The sequence below is a fragment of the Lithobates pipiens genome, unplaced genomic scaffold (assembly GCF_037356315.1).
Source record: "Lithobates pipiens isolate NorthernLeopardFrog02 unplaced genomic scaffold, aLitPip1_a1.2 Scaffold_13, whole genome shotgun sequence".
Lineage (NCBI taxonomy): Eukaryota > Metazoa > Chordata > Amphibia > Anura > Ranidae > Lithobates > Lithobates pipiens.
The window spans coordinates 10,374,475-10,394,797 of NW_027507718.1; positions in this window are offsets into that span (position 1 = coordinate 10,374,475).

The following is a 20,323-nucleotide window of genomic DNA, read 5'->3' on the forward strand; positions in this document are numbered from 1 at the left end:
TTGCCCAGTGAAGAGGTTCTGTAAGAAGATGCTTCTCAGCAGAGAAGAAAAGTTTCTAATGACCAGTGCTATGACAGGTCGGAGAAGAGCATCAAGGGGTAGTACAAGTTAAAAATTGGTGCTTATAAATATTCAGCTAAGCTACCATCCAACCCAACCTTTTTTCTGCATTTTTTTCTAGAGGAACCTTGATAACAGTTCAAGGTAAAAAAGAAAGCCTACAAATAGTGGAAGAATTAATAAAAAGATAAATTGATTTTGTAGTACTTTTATAGCCAGTGATAGAAGTGCCCACCTACATTGGTGAATAGTGGGAAGATTGTCACCTGTACAGACTAAAAAAAACATTGTTCAAACTATCATGCCTAAAGAGACCCCTATCAACCTCTGGAGGAACCAAGGTTGAAAAAAGTATGAATTAACCTCCTTGTGTGCAATAGTATGATTTGTAAGTCTCTTTAAAGCCACACTGCTTCTGCAAAACTATAGGAGCAATGCCGTACTTGGTCTCATTTTGCTGTTGTAATTTTACTTGGCTTTTATGATAATTTTTTTGTACTGATATGTGGTAAATTCCTGGCACAGTTCAGTATAACTAAAATGTAATATATTGTGTCCCTTACAGAGAGATCCCTGAAAAAAACCTTCCAATAAATGTAAGAATATGAATGATTAATGAGTACATTTTACTGTAACGCACTTGGAGATATATTGCTCTATGGCATTTCCATTGTAGAATGAATCAGTACCAATCAATTTTAATTTGACTTTTGTACTAATTCAGTGAAAATGAAACAGATGTATTTTATCTTTAAGAAACCAGTCATATGTTTCTTTAAATCAGTCTAACTAGCACCGTAAGGGGCAAATCTAATGTCTAATTGCAAACTGTAAAGCTGGAAACATGTTTTATAAGATTAAAAATATGTACCTTTAATGCAATCATCTTAATCACCTTTGGTTTCTGAACCATGACTTTACATAGGGAAAGCAGGCCACAGGCTGTATCATTTTTAGACTCATTCACAGGGGTACTTAGCCTCACACAGTGTGCAGAACCATTGTTTATTTTTGCTGAGCTGTGCGCAGGCAGCCAAAAGAAAGTCAAAAGAGAAGAACTGTGCTAATGCATAATACAGTTGGAATATTCCCTTAAAGCAGCAACTCCTCTGCAAGATATACACAGTTCAAATCATATACTTCATATTGAGTCCCGCTAACATAATATTGCATAGTGAAACAATATACATTATCAAAATAATATAGCAAAATTACAATGAAAAAAGTCCACGTGCTAAAGTATAGAGATTTTTGATTGGATATCATCATCATCCACCATAAGTAAAGGATACTTTCTGATATCACCATCACCAAGTGCAAAAATGCTTGCTTACCAGCTGCTATTGACCTCGTATTACAGGACGTCAATCGTGCTTTGTCTTAATACCCAGCTGGGGCCTTTAATGCCTGTGGATCATCTCAAGTGCCTACACACGTAGGGTGAGCAACATCACCACTATCGTGGTAATCCCGGAAGGACAGGTCGCGTTTATGTGCCGGACAGCGCTTATGTTTTAAGGCGTATTAACATTGAGAGGATCTACAGTAGGGTTGCCACCTCAACCCTTTAAAACCAAACACATATGAATTACACAGGTTCTGTGGCTGATTAAGGTGGTAATTAAACTCACTTGGTGCCTTATCTGCATTAAATTAGCCTCTGGAATTGTGCAATGAATATGTGTTTGGTTTTAAAAGGATGAGGTGGCAACCATAATCCACAGGCGTTAAAGGCCCCAGTTGGGTATTAAGAAGAAGCGCGATTGACCTCCTGTAATATGAGGCCAATGGTAGCTGGTAAGCAAGCATTTTTGCACTTGGTGGTGCGATATTCCAGAGGATCCTTTACTTATGGTGGTGGTTGATATCCAGCCAAAATGCTCTCTACTTTAGCACATGTGGACTTTTTTCATTATAAATTTACTATTTAATTTTGATAATGTATCTTGTTTCACTAGCCGAAAGAAAGTGAATGGTTATGGATCAGCTGTACAGACTCACCCGCACAGCCAAATTTGACAGTTAAGCAGGGAAGAGTACACAGATCTGGATGCACAACCTCTGCTTCAGGGTGCATGCACCTGCCTCTTTGTACCTGTCAAATTCTGGGCAGGGGAGACTTTGAGGGGAAGTCTCCCAAAAAAGTACTCCTTACCTGTGCAATGCTAAGTTAGCCCTCTTGTGATAGAAAAGGAAGGCTTTTGCTGAAACATGTTAGCGTTTTGATGTTACACTGCTGTTTGTGCTCAATAAAGATTTAAGAAGACGCAATCGAGTTGCCGGCATTCTTTTTGCAATTTTGGTGTATGGGACACAATGGCCTGAGCACCGTTATTCAGCTCATCATCCTATAAACATGGGGTAGAGCTTGGGTGAGTTTTTTCTACTACACTATAAATATTGACCCTAAGAGTGAGGAAGACAGGGACTAAAGGATTGGAACAGAAAGGTCAGAAATTGTGATTGGGGTAGAATACCCAGATATAAAAAAAAAAAAAAAATCAGTGTTCAAGATATAAGAATTGTCAAATACTGAATACATAGGCTGCAAACACAAGAGCCTACACATTTGTTTGTTGGTAAGTTGTACACAAGGCTTTGTAATCTACAGTTGGAGCAGGAATACATGCACATAGTTAAGGGACATACTAAACATTTAATGTGAAAATGGCTTAATGTAGCTTAACGTGTAATAAAGTGCCTAAACCTCAATCAGTTGCCCTGAAACCTTGCCTAAGAGTTCAACTTCCCAAACCTACCAAACCTATCCAAGAAGTTTCATGTGATTTGGTGTTCCACACGGCAAACTAACAAAAGCTTGTTTTTTGTTGAGCTTAATGTGGCTTAACGTACAAAAAAGACCTTAAATGTTAACTAATTTCTCCCAAACTTCACACGATAGAAGATTCTATCCATGTTAACATATTCTGAAAATTTCAGCTCATTTGGTTAATCACAAAAAAAGCTATTTACATTACGCTATATTTTACAATGCTAAAACATTTAAAGCGGAGGTCCACCCTAAAGTGGACCTCCGCTTATCGGAACCCTCCCCTCCTCCGGCGCCACAATTGGCACCTTTCAGGGGGGAGGGGGGTGCAGATACCTGTACAGTACAGGTATTCTGCACCCACTTCCGGGATAGCTCTCTGTGGAAAGGGGCGTAGATTACGCCCCTTTCCGCAAGTGCCCGCCCTTTTCCGCAAGTGCCCCGCTGCCTGCTGGGAAACACACAGATCCCAGAGGCAGCGGGGACCGTCCTTATTGCGCAGCGCGATTCGCGCATGCGCAGTAGGGAACCAGGAAATGAAGCCGAAAGGCTCCATTTCCTGATTCCCATACCCAAGATGGCGGCGGCAGCACCTTACAGACGATCTAGAGATTGGCTTCGGGTGCCGACATCGCAGGCGCGCTGGACAGGTAAGTGTCACTATTTTAAAAGTCAGCAGCTGCAGTATTTGTAGCTGCTGGCTTTAAAAAAAAACGCGGAGTCCCGGCGGACTCCCGCTTTAATGTGAAACTGGCTTAATGTAGTTTAACGTGTAATAACGTGCCTAAACCTCAATCAATTGTCCTGAAACTTTGCACAGCCTATGATATTAACTTCCCAAACCTATCCAAGACATTTCATGCAATTTGGTGTTCCACAAGGCAAACTAGGGACATTAAGCTTGTTTTTTGGGGAGCTTAATGTGGCTTAAAGTACAAAAAAGAGCTCAGATGTTAACAAATTTCCCCCAAACATCACACAAAAGAAGACTCTAACTGTGCCAACATATTCAGAAAATCTCAGATCATTTGATAAATCCCCCCAAAAGCTATTAACATTTAACCATTTTTTACAATCCTTAACCAGTTACAGACTTTGGGCATACTAGACACGCCCAAAAACATGTCATTAGTGTACACAGGGCAAGTCTAGTACATCTAGTCCTTCTGCTCTTCTGCTGGGACCCTTCTCTGTCTCAGTACCCAACAATTCAGAAGGAGCTGTAAAAAAAAAAAAAAAAAAAGAAGCAGGCTAGCAATGTTTATCAACAACCACATTACAGAAGGTTACATTGAAACATTGTATCAATTGTAACTTTCTGTGTTTCCATCTACAGATCAAAAGGGATGAACTTTCGATTTGCAGGTGAAGAGAGTTAAAGCAATCTTGACAAGTAAAAAAAAAATGTTTTTCTAATTAAATGTTCCTCCATTGAACCCCTTATTAACACTTTAGTTTTCGCTAGTCAGCGCTGATTAACTCTATATTCTCCTTCTCTATTCAATTGTAATTTTCCTGGTGATTTTTTTCTTTTCTATTTTATTAACTAATAGTTAAACTTTTGCTGCACACAGAAGGCTTTAGAATAGAATGCAGGAAGATAAATAAACCTTCTGAATTATTTTTTGGGGAGCTTAATGTGACTTAAAGTGATAGTATAGGCAGAAGTTGCATTATATGCATTAAGATTAAAAGATATAAAAACCTTCTGTGTGCAGCAACTTCCCTCAGCTCCCCCAATACTTACCTGAGCCCCCTCTCTACCCAGTGATGTGCATGAGTACCTCGGCCACCTGGGACTCTCCCTCCTGATTGGCTGAGACACAGCAGTGGCGCCATTGATTCCCACTGATGTCAATCAAAGTCAGGTAGCCAGTTAGGAGAGAGAAGGGGCAGGGCCAAAACATGGCTCTGTGTCTAAATGGCCACATAGAGCTGCAGCTTGGCTCAAGTGCCCCATAGCAAGCTGCTTGCTCTGGGGGCACTTGGCAGGAGGGAGCAGCCAGAAGTGCCAAGGAGGTAACTGAGAAGAGGAGGATCAGGGCTGTACTGTGAAAAATGTCTGCACAGAGGAGGTACAGTATCTCACAAAAGTCAGTACACCCCTCACATTTTTGTAAAACAACACTGAAGAAATGTATGTAGCAGATGACATTTTGGACAAAGTGTCATTCCTGTGTAAATGTAGTTTTTGCCTCAGAACGGTAATGGGGTTCTGTGGGTTATGTAGGTTAGCTTTGACATCAGTTTGGCTGGGCTGTGTTAGAGTTCTGCCTGGTCATGTGTACAGTGAGGTGCACATGACAGGCCAGAACCAGGCGTGGTTGGATGTTTTGGGTATCAGCTTCCTCAGAGCCAATCAGTGGGTGTGCAGGGCCCCGCTGAGGAGTCTGGGGAGGGGTGCTTAAGATGTTGAGGTCACGTGTTACGGGGGTTCGTTCGTGAGGCCCTAGCGGTCTGTTCCTGTTTCCTGGACCAGAGTAGCCCCGCGATGGGTCTCGGTTAGAGGAGCGTTCGACGCTCCGCAACATGCTTCTGTTGGTTGCCCCCAATAGACCCGCTTGGTCTGGGGTAGGGATCCGTCTGTTCCCAAGTCTCGGAACAGGCTGGTCCAAGGCGCAGTAACTGAGAAAGAATTCAAGTTGTTCGGGTGTGCTCTTGGATTGGAGAGGCACCACAGCTCATGAAGGAGAATGGGGGAGGACTCTTCAGAGGAGGGCCAACAAGCTGGCATCCTGAGAAGCGCCTGGTTACTGAGTTGGGAAGGACATTGACGAATCCACACTTTTTCCAGTTCTCTCAAGGAGACAGAGAACATTCCAGGTACTGAGGAAAAAGGTTCCTGTTCACTTACAGTTAAAACTTTTTCGAGGTCAGAGATTTTACAAGTTCTGAATCAAAGTGTTGACTGGCATAATCTCTGGCTAGAGATTTGTTCAGCCTTGAGGCGCCCAGCTGCGAGTGGCTACTCTCTGGGTGGTACTAGAGACATTGTTATGTCTGCAGTTCAAGGTGCCTGAGTTCTTCACCCTTGCCCTCTGTTCCCATAGGAGACTATGTTGTTGGATGTTACCCCTGCAAATAAAAACCTTTCAAAAGGACTTTATTGGTGTCAGCGTCCAAAGTTGTTGGGTATTAACCCTGGGAACCCCTAGACGTGGAAGAACAAGCCAAGCAGAGGTAACCGGTAAGCCCAAAAAGTTAAGGCCACCCTGCAAAGGTTTATGGCCGCTACATGTACTTTAACCACTAGGCATCCGCAATATAGCTGAAAGACGGCTGCAGCGCAGACGCCAATTGCCGGGAGGTCGTCCCTAGACGATCTCCTGTTTACTTCCACAATGCGCACCTCCGTGGGCGCGCATCAGGGAAGTTCTGTGCTGCCCATGTCCCTTGGACACAGCCAGTCACAGATCACTGTAAATGGCCAATCACAGTGGCTGTTTACAGCGCAATCAGCGTGTCCAATAAGAGATGAACTCATAAGTAAACATATGAGATCATCTTTCATTGCCGGCTCTCCCTCCTCACACAGAGACAGCGTGTGAGGAGGGAGGGATGAACCGCTGCAGCGGTTAGTGAAGAAACCCAAAAATAAAGTGTCATCTTTCCCCACTGCCATGTGTCCCCACTGCCATGTGTACCCACTGCCACGTGTCCCCACTGTCATCTATCCCCAGTGCCACCTGTCAGTCCAACCTGTCCCCAGTGCCACCTGTCATCAGTGCCACGTATAAGTGCCACCTGTCATCACTGCCACATAGTTCCATCTGTCATCAGTGCCACATCAGTGTCACATGTCATCAGTGCCACATATTAATGCCATCTGTCATCAGTGCCACGTATCAGTGCCATCTGTCATCAGTGCCACCTTTCAGTGTCATGTGCCATCTGTTATCAGTGTCACGTGTGATCAGTGCCACGTATCAGTGTCATCTGTCATCAATGTCACATGTCATCAGTGCCACTTATTAGTGCCATCTGTCATCAGTGCCACGTATTAGTGCCACGTATAAGTGCCATCTGTCATCAGTGCCACATATTAGTGCCATCTGTCATCAGTGCCACATCAGTGGCACGTTTCATCAGTGCCGTGTATCAGTGCCATCTGCCATCAGTGTCACGTGTCATCAGTGCCACGTATTAGTGTCATCTGTCATCAGTGCCATGTATTAGTGCCATCTGTCATCAGTGCCACATATTAGTGTTGCGTGTCATCAGTGCCACGTATAAGTGCCATCTGTCATCAGTGCCACATATTAGTGCCATCTGTCATCAGTGCCAGATCAGTGTCACGTGTCTTCAGTGCCACGTATCAGTGCCATCTGTGAACAGTCCCACGTCAGTCTCACGTGTCATTGGTCTGGTGCCTTCAAAAGTGTAATAGGTAGTCAACAAGTTAGATGTGTAATTTATGCTCCTAGAGCACGTGATGGTGCTCCCTGCATGTTGGGCCTCTCTATGTGGCTAGGCTGTGGAAAAGTGTAATGGATGTGATCATGAGTGTTATAAGTGAAATGCCTATTTCTTTTTTTTAATTTACATAATCTTTATTTATTTTCACAATAATTTTTCCATTAACAAACTTTATACAGTTAAACACTCCATTTTCCACATTAACAATTCCCCCCCCCTCTCCCCCCCGCCCCCCCCCCCCCCTTCACGTACATAACAGGAAGAAGCAGTGGGCCCCTCATGCACAGACTGTGACCGTGCTACTCCCTATACCTCCAACTTCTTAACACCTATACCGAGAGCTCTCTCTCTCCTTCCTCCCCCCGATCCTCGGTCACTCCAAGCCTTTATACTATGTGTCCCAACCTATCTAACCATGGTTTCCACATTTTTTTAAATTCCCTAAGATTCCCTCTCCTTACATATACTACCTTTTCCTTCCAGATCGTCTCTATAATTAGTTGTCTCCACTCTGATACCGACGGGGGTTTTTTTGCCTGCCATCTTTGCGCTATTAACTTCCTTGCCTGGAACATACACCTCGTTATTGCTTTATTTATACAGGCCGGCCCTCTTATTCCCTCATTCAGGCCCAGAAAACACATTCTGGGGTTCCCATCAACCGTCACTCCAAATGTTTCGTTCAGATCAGCAATAACTTCTGACCAGTAACGAAACAGTTTAGGGCACCTCCAGAACATGTGCATCAGATCCACTGTCGCTTGACATCTCGGGCATCCGTCATCTTCCCTTCGCCTGAACCTGTATAGCCTCTTCGGTGTATAATAGGCTCTATGTAGCAGCATCAGATGTGACACCCTCTGGGCTGGCGAGACAGATATCAAATGTCCACCCTCCAGTATCCTCATCCACTGCTCATCTGAGAATGTTCCTACTTCCTCCTCCCATTTTATTTTACTTTTAAGTTTCTCTGGGGTTTCTATGCTCCCTTCGCAAATATGTGGATATATTTCTGCTATAAACCCTTTTGTGCTATCTTCAGATTTTAATCTATTATAGATGGGGGATTTGCTCCACACTGGCCCCGGTGTACCAAATTGTTTCGATAATGCGTGTCTGATTTGTAAATATTTATAAAACGAATGTTTTGGTAGATCATATTCCATTCTCAGTGTATTAAATGTTTTTATTATATTTCCTTCATACAACTGAGCCAGTCTGTCAATCCCCCTACTTTCCCAGTCTTTGTGCCTTCCTATCATTCCCATTTCCTGTAGGTTCAGGTTATTCCATAATGGGGTTTCTTTGGTCATCCCTTCCAGACCCTTTATCGCTTTTACTGCCTTCCATACTTTTAGAGCAAGTTTTATTGTGGGCGTTCTATGGGAGAATGAATTTGCCTCCAAAACCTCTACTATGGTTTTATGAGGTGTCCCAGTAATCATTAACTTCCTATTTATATCACCACTAAGCTCATTGCTCGTCCCCAGATGTTGCAATTGTGCGGCTAAGAAATAGCTTCTTGGGTGAGGTACTGCCATTCCTCCTTTCCTTGTCGGTAATTGCAGAATTTGTAGGCCTATTCTTGAAGTACCTCCTCTCCATATAAGTTCTCGAAATAGTGTTTCTATTTTTTTAAACCACTTTATATCTATCCATAACGGCGAGTTATGCAACAGATACAATAACTGTGGCATCCATAGCATTTTAATAAGATTACATCTCCCTGCAACTGAAAGAGGGAGTTTCTTCCAGATTTCTATTTTATTTTTAAATTTGACTAATAAGGGGGCGACGTTATCACTTATATACCTTTTTGCATCACTTTGTATGTTTATTCCTAAATATTTTATTTTCTTCACCACTTCTAACTGCGGGATTGCCAATATACTTTGGCTCTCCAGTGTGTCTACAGGCATCAGAGCTGATTTTTCCCAGTATATTGTTAATCCCGAGAAGCTGCCGAAATCCCCGAGGACTTTCATCCCCTGCCTGGTTGACTTCTCATAGTCCCCCAGATAGAGGAGAATATCATCGGCATATAGCGCGATCTTTTCTTCCCTCGCTTTTCTTTGAAAGCCTTCCATATCAGCATTAGATCTTATTGCAATGGCTAATGGTTCCATTGCGAGGGCAAAAATCAGGGGTGACAAAGGGCACCCCTGTCTTGTACCTCTTTCTAATAATATCTTATCTGAATACTCGTTATTAACCCTAATTCTAGCACTGGGGCCATTATACAAAGTTTTTATCCATTCAATGAATGAGGAGCCAAAGCCAAATTCTCTCAGAACCCGCCAAATGTATCTCCATTCAAGACTATCAAAGGCTTTGACTACATCCAAAGCCATAATTGCCCTTTTCCCTATATTTTCCATTGGTATCTGTAGGTTAAGGTATAGTCTTCTGATATTCATGCTAGTTGATCTACCAGGAATGAATCCTGTTTGATCGGGGTGTATTAATCTAGAGATAATTTTATTCAGTCTGGCCGCCAGTACCTTCGCTAGTATTTTTGCGTCCGTGCACAGAAGTGAGATAGGTCGGTAAGATTTAGTTTCCAACGGATCCTTCCCCTCCTTGTGCAGAACGATTATCGTTGTCTCCGTCATCGAGGTAGGCAATCTCCCTTCCTCCTTTGCCCTATTTAATACTCTGAGAAGCTCTGGAAGCAGTACTTTCCCATAATATTTATAGGTTTCCAATGGAAGACCGTCTGGTCCTGGTGACTTCTGATTAGCCATTGCTGTCACTGCAGATTGAATTTCTTCTAATGTTAATGGGGCTTCCATTATCTCACTCTCCTCCTCGGTAAGGGAAGGAACTTTAATATTTCCAAAAAACTTGTCCATCTCCTCGTCTCCCCTCCTCCCCTGCGATCTGTACAATTTTGCATAGTATGATCTGAAAGTATCTATAATCACTGAGCTCTGAGTTGAGATTTCTCCCTTCTCTGTCCTGATCGCGGGAACGGTGGATGGCGAGGAGTTGGTCTTCACTAAGTGTGCCAACATCTTCCCGACACTTTCCCCCTCCCCAAACGCCACTTGTTTCTGGAACAATCTTTTGTTCTCAGCTTTCCTAATAATCATTGCTTTATATTTCTGCTGTATATCTAACCATACCTTTTGTTTCTCTGGGGAGGGATTTGCTATATATTCTCTTTCTGCTCCTACTAACTCCCTTTTAACTGTATTCTCCCATTCTCTAGATATTTTCTTAATTTTCGCTACCTGTTGAATAAGGATACCCCTGAGGTAGGCCTTTAATGCGTCCCATATCACTCCACTAGCAGCGGTATCCTTATTGAGCTCTATGAACTCTTCTAGCTGGGATAATACTTTGTTTGCATCTCCAATTATCTCAAGCCATACTGGGTTCAGTTTCCATACTTTCGAGGGGCTTCTCCCCTCTAAGTTAACCAATACCGTCACCAATGAGTGATCCGACACCCCCCTGGGTTGGTATACTATCTCCCTTACCACTTGGTTAGCTTCTTCGTTCCCCAGCACTAAATCTATTCTTGAAAGTGAAGAGTAGGAGCTTGAAAAACACGAATATTGTAGGAGGTCCGGATTCCGAACTCTCCACAAATCAGATAGTCCCCCTTCTTGCATAAACCTGGATAACCGACTCTCACCCTCTCTCTGCAAATTTGTCCCTGGTGGGAACCTATCCTGATTTTTATTTATAACCTCGTTAAAATCTCCCACTGCTACCACTGGGATCCCAGATTTACCTACTATAAATTCCATTAGATTATATAAAACATCCAGTTTAAACGGGGGTGGAATATAAATATTTGCAATAACATACTCCCGATTTTCAATTACACAATGCAAAAATACATATCTCCCTTCTTTATCGATGCTGATCTGCCGACAGTTAAACGCTACTTCTTTTCTTATCAACACAGCCACACCTCTTGAATAAGAGGTGTGGACTGAGTGAAACTGAGTGGGAAATTTCCTGCTGTAGTTCTCCAACTTGGAGTCCTCAGTTAGATGCGTTTCCTGTAAGCAGATCATCCCGATATCACATTTTTCGAGGGCATCAAACACTGCTGCTTTTTTAACTGATGTACCCATCCCTCTAACGTTCCAGGAGCCAATATTCATAACTCTATCCTGCATACCTTTCCAGAAAAACAGTAAAAAAAACAGGAAAAAGGAATTGTCTCAATATTATAATTGATCTCATAGGGATGTTCTCTATACCCCCCTCTAGAAAGGAGTTGCGAAATGTGAGGGAACAAAAGGAGATAGAAAAGCTTACTCGGGATAGAGTTCCTAATATCCTTGTGTGTCCTTTTGAATATTGTAATACCATTCTGTCCTAAACTTCCCCACTGTGAAAGAGAAAAGATAAGCTTTTCATATATTCCAAACATTATTTTTAATTTATCCTCTATTACTGTGCAATCTTCACCCTTTTCCTGTCCATTATTTCCCCTTTTATTCCTTGTTCCTACCCCCCACCCCTCCCTATACCCTTCTGGGTTACCCCTAGGGGCTTTTCCTGTGACCATTACAACCTCACCCATACCTTCAAACTCCCTTCTCTTTCCCACCCATTCACATACTACCTCATCCCCCCTCCCCCCCTCCCTAACCCATCTCCCCTTAGACCCAACCTGTGCCTCATTTTTTACCCTTCCTAATACCATTCACATATTCCATTATACTGTGTGTGTCCCACCTCCCGCCGATGCATGTGTATATACGTTGTGCCCGTGATTCAAGTGCATTGTACCCACTATATCTCCCCGTCCAAACTCAGCCCCCCCCCCCCCAACAACAAAGGTCAGGGGAGCGGGGAGAGAGAGAGCGGGAGGGAGCAAAAAGAATAAAGGGAGGGAAAAAAGAAAAAACAAACTAAACAAGAAAAAAAAAAGAAAAAAAAACACAGAGAAGAGGAGAAAGGGGGGAAGAGGTTTTCCCTCCTCCCCCCTAACCCCTCACCTCCTCATCAACCGATCCCCCTTTTCCTCCACCCAAGCTGACACCCCGGCTGGAGAATCAAAAAATAAAGTCTCTCCCAATGCTGCAACTCGTAACCTGGCTGGATACAGCAGAGCATATGTAACATCTAGTTTCTGAAGTCTGCGCTTGGTTTCAGCGAACTCTGCTCTGCGCTTCTGTAAGTCCGGAGAAAAATCTGAATAAAATGAAACTTTGGCCCCTTTGTAAGTGATACTACCCATTTCTCTGGCCTTTCGGAGCACAGCCGCTTTATCTTTGTAATTCAAAAATTTCAGTAAAATGGATCTAGGCTGGCCCCCTCGGTTCAGGGTTCTAGCCGGGACTCTATGCGCCCTTTCTATTGCGAACTGTTGGGAAAACGTCTCTTTTCCAAAGGTTTCAACAAGCCATTTTTCAAGAAATATAATTGGGTCAGGGCCTTCACATTTTTCCGGGAGTCCTACCAGCCTCACATTGTCCCTCCGGAGCCTGTTCTCCATTTCATCCAATTTCCCTGCGAATTTCCCCATCTGTATTTTTAGGTCTTTAACCTCTTGATTCAATGGGTATACCTCATCTTCAATCTGAGATATTCTCCCCTCTGCTGCTGTTATCCTATCCGCCGTGTTTTGAAGTTCTTGCCGCATCAAGGCTAACTCCTCCTTAATGCCTCTTGTATGTTCACATAGCTCTACTAGGGATTGTTTACACACATTGACCGCCCCCAACACCTCCTTTAATGTGGGTTCTCCTTCACCATTAATCGGAGGGTCCTGCATAAACACTGTTTCAGATCTCCCTACAGCACCTGCCGTTTGTTTACCTACGTTCTTTCCTCCTACCAGTCCTGGTTGCCCTTGGCTCTTTCTATCTGTTGAGGTTTTTACTTGTGCTCCCTTAATTGGCGTATGTTCAGAGGTATGCGCATACTTTTCTAGTTTTGCTGCTGCTGATGTCCCCGTTGCCATGGCCTGGGAGCTCTTTTCCTTGTCTTTATCCTTGTCTTTATCCTTAGCTGACCTTAAAGATTGTGTTCCAACATTTTCTTGACCTGCCAGCTCTTCCCCTCTCCTCCTTGCTGCCATGATTTAATTCAATGTATAACCCAAAAAAGGGTACCTCTCTTCTCCTCCAGAGAAAGAGGGAGGGGAGGGGGTACTCAGGACGCAACCTCCGCAACGCCGTGGGGGTCCGCTGTAGCTATATGGCCTCCAGAAACTCCAACAATTTCCACTGTCCAGCTAGGATCCCCCTCTCTTAATAACAAGAGCAACAGTAACAAGTGTGGCAGTTTTTTTCAGAGCTTGATCAAATATTACTCATTTGTTAGCAGGTTAATACATGAAAGTTCACACAATATAAGTTCCACTCCTCCACACTTTCTATTTTCCCTTTAGAGCATTATAGGCAGCTGGCAATCATATTACACTGGGTGAAGAAAAATGTCTCTCAAGTACTTTCCACATTCTGATAGATAAAATCTGATACATACATCAAATACCAGACGATATTGCAGATGGCCACCAGAGGTCTCCCTTCGCTGCTATTCCACTGCTTAGCTTAGGATTCGTTACCTTGTATGCCGAGACTGGCTTCGCCTTGCTTGTCAAACTGTCACCTCGCCTCCCGGACTCTCTCCTACTCTTCCCGACCGAGATTTTCGCGAGACCACGGCACGCCACAGTCTCAGCTCCCGCGGACTCACAGGCAGTCCCCCCAGCAGCGCCTCCACAGCCCCGGGTCAACCAGCAACTCCTCCATACCAGAACACAAGGAGGACCCCCACGGACAAGGCTCACCAGGTTTTTAGGGGATGTGGAGCTAGTCTATGGGAGCGGCTTGGCTAGGGGAGCGTGGGCTAGCATCCGTCCTCCTCTCTCCTCACTTCCTGAGAACACAGCGGCTCAAGGTGTTGTTATCCGGGCATAGGCATCAGCTGTCGGCGTTGCGGTGAGAGCACACACCTCTCTCACCTCTCTCACTCCTCGCACGCCGCCGCCGCCATAACCATCCGGTCACGCCCCCAGACAGAATATTTAGCTGTAATGCCGAAATGCCTATTTCTGGTACTCTTATAGATATGTGCTTATCTTTCATTATCAGTTATCAACCTTAATCATACTCATTTAATCATATAATTAAGATGTCTGTCAGCTTCTCCCTTCATGTGAAACTAAACTGCAAGAGTTAAAAAAAGAGCAAAGTCAAAGAGAAGATTGCGCCTGTTCTCGGCCACCGTGACACTACACCCAAGAGGAAGGGGGCTGAAAACAAGACCCTATTTTAGCTACGATGGCTTGCTTTTCCCTTTTTTAGACATGCCCCAGCTAAAAAGCTTATCCTTCGTCACAATAATGAATATGTATAATTTGTGGTTTGTACACGCTGTCTTTTATCTAATTTTTGATTTGATAGTAAGACATCCGGCTTATTGTATATCAGCCGGAGTTCAGGTAATAAAAGGGAGAAGTGTCTGAATACCGAACTACGTGTGTCAGTGTCTGACTTCAAGTGTGCACACTCTTATATTAAGGATTAATTGGGCCAGGGGGACAGAGACAAGGTACTGAGCTGTTCTAGTTCGGGTCCAAAACAGCTGGCGCCCAACGTGGGGCTCGAGAGTCGGTCCAAAGGACAGCCGAAATGGAAAGAGACCGAAATAATACCAAATACGGAAGGGCCCGAGCCTGATCAACTCTAGATAAAATGGTAAGACATTTTCCTTGATAATTTGTCTACTGTTTAGTCCGCATCCGTATCTGGTTAATTTCTGTCTTGACATCGGCTTCCTGAGGCCTAAAAGACAGGTATATATCTTCTCTCGAGTCCATTTATATGAACCTGCAATTGTTTCTGGCCAGCCTGTATTCGGAGTGTTTTGTTTTGTTGGAGTTTGTCTGTTTGTCTTATGGGAACCTTTGGGAAAGAGGGATTGGTTATATCATCACGGATGGAGGTGACGTGGTTAAACTCCTCTTGGAGGAATAAATAATTGTACTAAGAAGAGTACGGGAATTGTACCAAGAGTACGGGAAGATCAAGAGGGGGCGTCACATACGCCCAAAGCGAGGGCGTGGGGATCCCGTGAGAATAGTCGATCCCATATTTCACCTTGGTTGCTACATTGATTGTGTTGATGTCATGTCCTAAGTGTATTGTTGTTCGGTATTAAGAGGACAGGGGAGCAAAAGGTGTCCCCTACAACCTCAGCAACCAGAAAACTACGAGGAGGCAGAGAAAGATAGAGTGAGGAATTTGGGTGTTGCACTGGGACGTGTTAGGAATGTTTAGAAAGGCCCATTGAATAATGGTTGCTGATTTTTAATGTATGTTTCCTCAATAACTGTCTTACAAGGGATCTTTTAATCATTATCTGGTCTCTCTCTCTGCCTTCACTAAGTGACTTATTACTAGAGATCTTTTTACTTCCTTATTGTCTACATCAGCCTCGAGTCTCTAATTTTCTCTCTCTCTCTCTCTCTCAATCTCCCTTCCTATCTTTCATTTAACTTGAGAATTGTGAAGGATGGGTAATAAACTGATTGGGCCCACAGAGGGCCGTTTAGCTTGTGACTTGGTGTTAGAATGGGAGGGAGAAGATGCCATTAAGAAGGGGAAGAAATTAGCAAAAATATGTGAGATTGACATGCATTTGGGTGGGAGATTACAAGTAGACGAATGGCGCTCTCTCTTGAGAAGGAAAAGAGGCCTGTTAAAAGATCATGGTCTACTAGGTATAGCAGACTCCTGGTTTAAGGTTGCGAAAGCTATTGCTGAAGAAGGGTGGATTGAGGAGGAAACAAACTAAAATGGCCATATTGTGTACGTGTACAAGAAATTAGGAAAGGGGAAGTTGAGTAGGCAGCCACCGCCCTATGATGGCAGCTGTCTTTCAGGAAATGAGTACCGCCCTTCGTCTACCGCCCCTCTTTCACAGAGGGCACCTCCCCTTACTGCCTCTATGCAGCAAGAAATAGACCAACAGGGAATATCTCCTCTGCCATGTTTGACGGTTGGCAAGGCACACCCTCTTTGTACCCCTCAGTCAACTGCCATCACTATAGTGCACCTCACTCGCCTGACCCACCAGCTCTGCCACCCACACCGGAGCCCACACACATATACCCAGTGATAGACCAATCGACCGGAACATACTACAAGGCCCAACTCATCCCTATTTCTTCTCAACCAACCCCGCTGATGATCACAGGTTCCCGGAATGGTAAGGCAAGCCCGGCTAGCTCTTCCGCCCATTCTGTGACTGATTTAATAGACCAAACACTAGACCAGTTTGAGGTGGAGATGCCGGGGCCAGACCATATTGATGGGATGGATCAGGCAGCATCGCCAGTTCATACCAGAATTACACAAGTGTTCAATGACCTGGGTACAGCAAGTAGATCAAAGCACGTGCAGATGCTGACTGCTGCCTTTGTCTCAGGTCTTAGGGAACCAATCCGGAAGGGTCTGCTTCTAGCACGACCAGAGTACAAGACATTGGAAAGTGATAAGTTGTTGTTGGTGGTGGGGGGCGTGGCCTAGACATGGCGGAGTAGAGATGTAACACTGAAGAGCTCCCGGCCTCGTATCCCCTTTACCGACCTTACTGCTGCTTGAACCCGGCATGTAACCGACTAAACGGCACAGGACAAGAGCCGCTACTTGGGGGAGCCCTGCCGCCAAGAGTCCCGGAGAGATTAGTCGTTTCTTTAAGAGAGCGCAGGACACGAGCTCCGAGGCATCAGCTTCAGCCTCAGCTGTGCGGGGTCTCTCAGGTGGCACCACGCAGGGGGACCAGCATCAAGAGGATTACCCTAGTACCCAAGGCTCTGCTTCTCAATCCGGTCATCATCCAGGACATCTGGAACCATACAGTGGCGGGATGTCGGCGGGAAGCCCGGCTGCCTCAGCGGACACCAAGATATTAGGGCTCTCCTGCAGGCGCTGCCTACAAGGACGGATATAGAGGCACTGATCCTTCGCCTCGAGGAAACACATTGTAAGGATATCCAGGATGTGAGGGGTGAGGTGTCTAGTATGGCGGAGCGTGCGCACACAGGAGAAGCCTCAGTCTCCTTCCTGGAGGGCCGAGTGTTAGCCCTGGAGCAAGCGAGGGATCAATACCGTGACACTGTGGTTAGTTTACAGCTCCGCATGGAAGATCTTGAGGACTGGAGCCGTCGGTCCAATGTGCGGCCCCGCGGCATCCCGGAGTCCTCTGCTGCAGAAAACCTGGGGAAGTAGTGACAAGAATTTTTCGTATCATAGCGGCCGACCCTGGGATGTCCTTCGTATCCTCCAGCGAGACTTGAAGAATTCTTGTACTGATGTGGCATTTATCCAAGAAAGGCACTTTAAGAAAACGAGCCTTCCTTTCCTTAGGTCAAGATTTTTCCCTTATGTCTACCATTACACTAACCGTTAACTGCTAAGACAAAGGGCGTCTCTATTATGATCTCTAGCAAGCTCCCCTGGGTACTTCAGGAATCCAAGGTCTTAAGGGCCATATAGGGGAATTGCTATTTACCCTCGCTACGATATATGCCCCCAATGCTCATCAGGACGTGTTTCTTAGAGCTACTTTTGAGCTTTTGAGAGATTTTCGGGAGGGCCTGCTGATTGTGGGAGGGGACTTTAACATTCCCCTGTCACCCTCGGTTGATACTTCTACCTCAAGCTCCTCGGTCACTGTTTCGGCAAGGAAGAAGATAACCCAGTGCTTCCTGCGGGACCAACTGGTTGATGTGTGGTGGCTGCAACATACAGGGGAAAAGGACTATTCCTTTTATTCCTCCCCTTATAAATCCTACTCAAGGATAGATTTATTTTTAATCCCTTATGACCATCTGCACCTGGTGGAATCTTCATCTATTGGCCATATTACTTGGTCCGACCATGCTCCTGTGGCCCTTACTTATATCCTCTCGAAGAACCCCTCGCCCAGGTCACTGTTCTGGCCCCTCAATGAGAGTCTTCTCCAAGACCCAGAGGTTTTAGCAGATGTTACTAAGTCGCTCGACCTGTACTTCCAAGAAAACGAGATGCAGGATTCTGACCCGGGGATGGTTTGGGAGGCCCATAAGTCGGTTCTCCGTGGGGTTCTGATTAAACATGGGGCTCGAATTAAACGAACGCGGAATGAGCAGCTGACTAAGCTACTCTTCAAGCTTACCTCAATCGAGTCAAGGCATAAACATGCTCCCACACGACCCCTAGAAATTGAACTGGGGACAATCCGTGCCCAGATCAATGACCTACTTCATTATAAAGCGAAGGCGGCACTCCAGTTCTGCCAGAAACTGACTTATGAGTCGGGGAACAAATGTGGGAAGATTCTGGCTCAGGCTGTTAAGGAGTTGAAGTCTTCCTCCTATATACCGCAGTTGTTGGATGGGAATGGACTCTACTCCAACTCAGATAGCCGAGGTTTTCGGGATATTTTACCATGATCTTTACAACCTGCCCCCCTCTGGATCCAGTCTGGAAGAAATAGATGGGTATGTGGCCTGTTCGGGACTGCCCACTCTATCGTTGGAATCGCGGGAACGTCTAGAAGACCCGATTACGTTGGAAGAGGTACAGCGGGCGGTGGACTCTTTGAAAGGGGGTAAGGCCCCGGGCCCAGATAGAAATACTTTGCAATACTATAAGATCCACCTTCCCGCCCTCGGCCCACGTTTGGTGCAGTTTTTTTATGTCCTAGGATCAGGGGGGAACTTTCCAAGGGATACCCTCAGAGCCCATATTTCCTTGATTCCCAAGGAGGGCAAGGATCCGGGTCTTTGTGGGAGCTATAGACCGATCTCCCTTTTAAACTTGGATTTGAAGCTATTTTCCAAAATCCTTGCCACACGTTTGGCACAACATCTGCAATCTCTCATTCATATCGACCAAGTAGGCTTCATCCCCTCCAGGGAAGCCCGGGATAACATCATTAAAGTACTTAATTTGGTGCATAAAGCTAAATCATCCAGGACTCCCTGTCTTTTTGTGAGTACAGATGCCGAAAAGGCTTTTGATCGGGTTAATTGGACGTTTATATTCTCGGTCCTCCGTCACATAGGCCTAGGGGGACGAATGTTGTCGTGGATAAGTAAAATATACTCCCGTCCCCTGGCTCAGGTAAAAGCGAATGGGGTGCTTTTGGCTCCTTTTGACATAAGGAATGGAACCAGACAGGGGTGCCCCTTATCGCCCCTTTTATTCGCTTTGTCCCTTGAACCGTTCCTCTCTACTATTCGACAAAACCCAGACATAATGGGACTTCACATGGGCAGCTCTGAGTGTAAGATCTCCGCATATGCGGATGATATGCTGTTCTCGATAACGAACCCTAGAACTTCTTTGCCAAACCTCCTCCGAGAGTTTCAAATTTACGGGGGGCTTTCCCACTTAAAAAATAATTTCTTAAAGTCAGAGGCTATGGGGGTCGCTGTCCCTCTAGAAACCTTATTAGATTTGCAGTAGAATTTTCGATTTAAGTGGACTCATACGGCCCTAAAGTACTTAGGTACATATATTCCGCCGGACATAGCAAGTACGTTTGCGTTGAATTTTCCCCCCCTTGTTACTAAGATACGTGTTCTCCTTCAAAAATGGTGTTCCGGTCTTCATTCATGGTTTGGGAGATGCAATCTTATTAAAATTAATATTCTTCCTAAACTTATATATCTTTTTCAGGCTCTCCCGATCCAGATTCCAGTCTCATTTTTTAAACAGGCCCAAACTCTGCTTATCCAATTTATATGGGCCCACAAACAAACCCAGACTTCAGCGATCACAATTGACATTAGCTAAACAACAGGGAGGCTTGGCTCTTCCCGACCTGCGACGCTATTACCAGGCCTCTCATATGGGGCAGGGGTGTTAGACTGGAACCGTAACCAATTTACTAAGTTATGGGTGCAATTAGAGCAGTCTTACTCTCGTATCCCATTGAAAAGCGCCCTGTGGTGCTATAAAGATTTGCCTAAGGATTTGAAGTTGCATCCTATCATAAGAGCCTCACTAAAAGTTTGTTATCAAGTTGCTATCCAAAATGCACTTACGACTCTGGTCTCCCCCTTATTTCCTATCCTCGGACACCCAAATTTTGCGCCAGGGATTTATTCCCGAG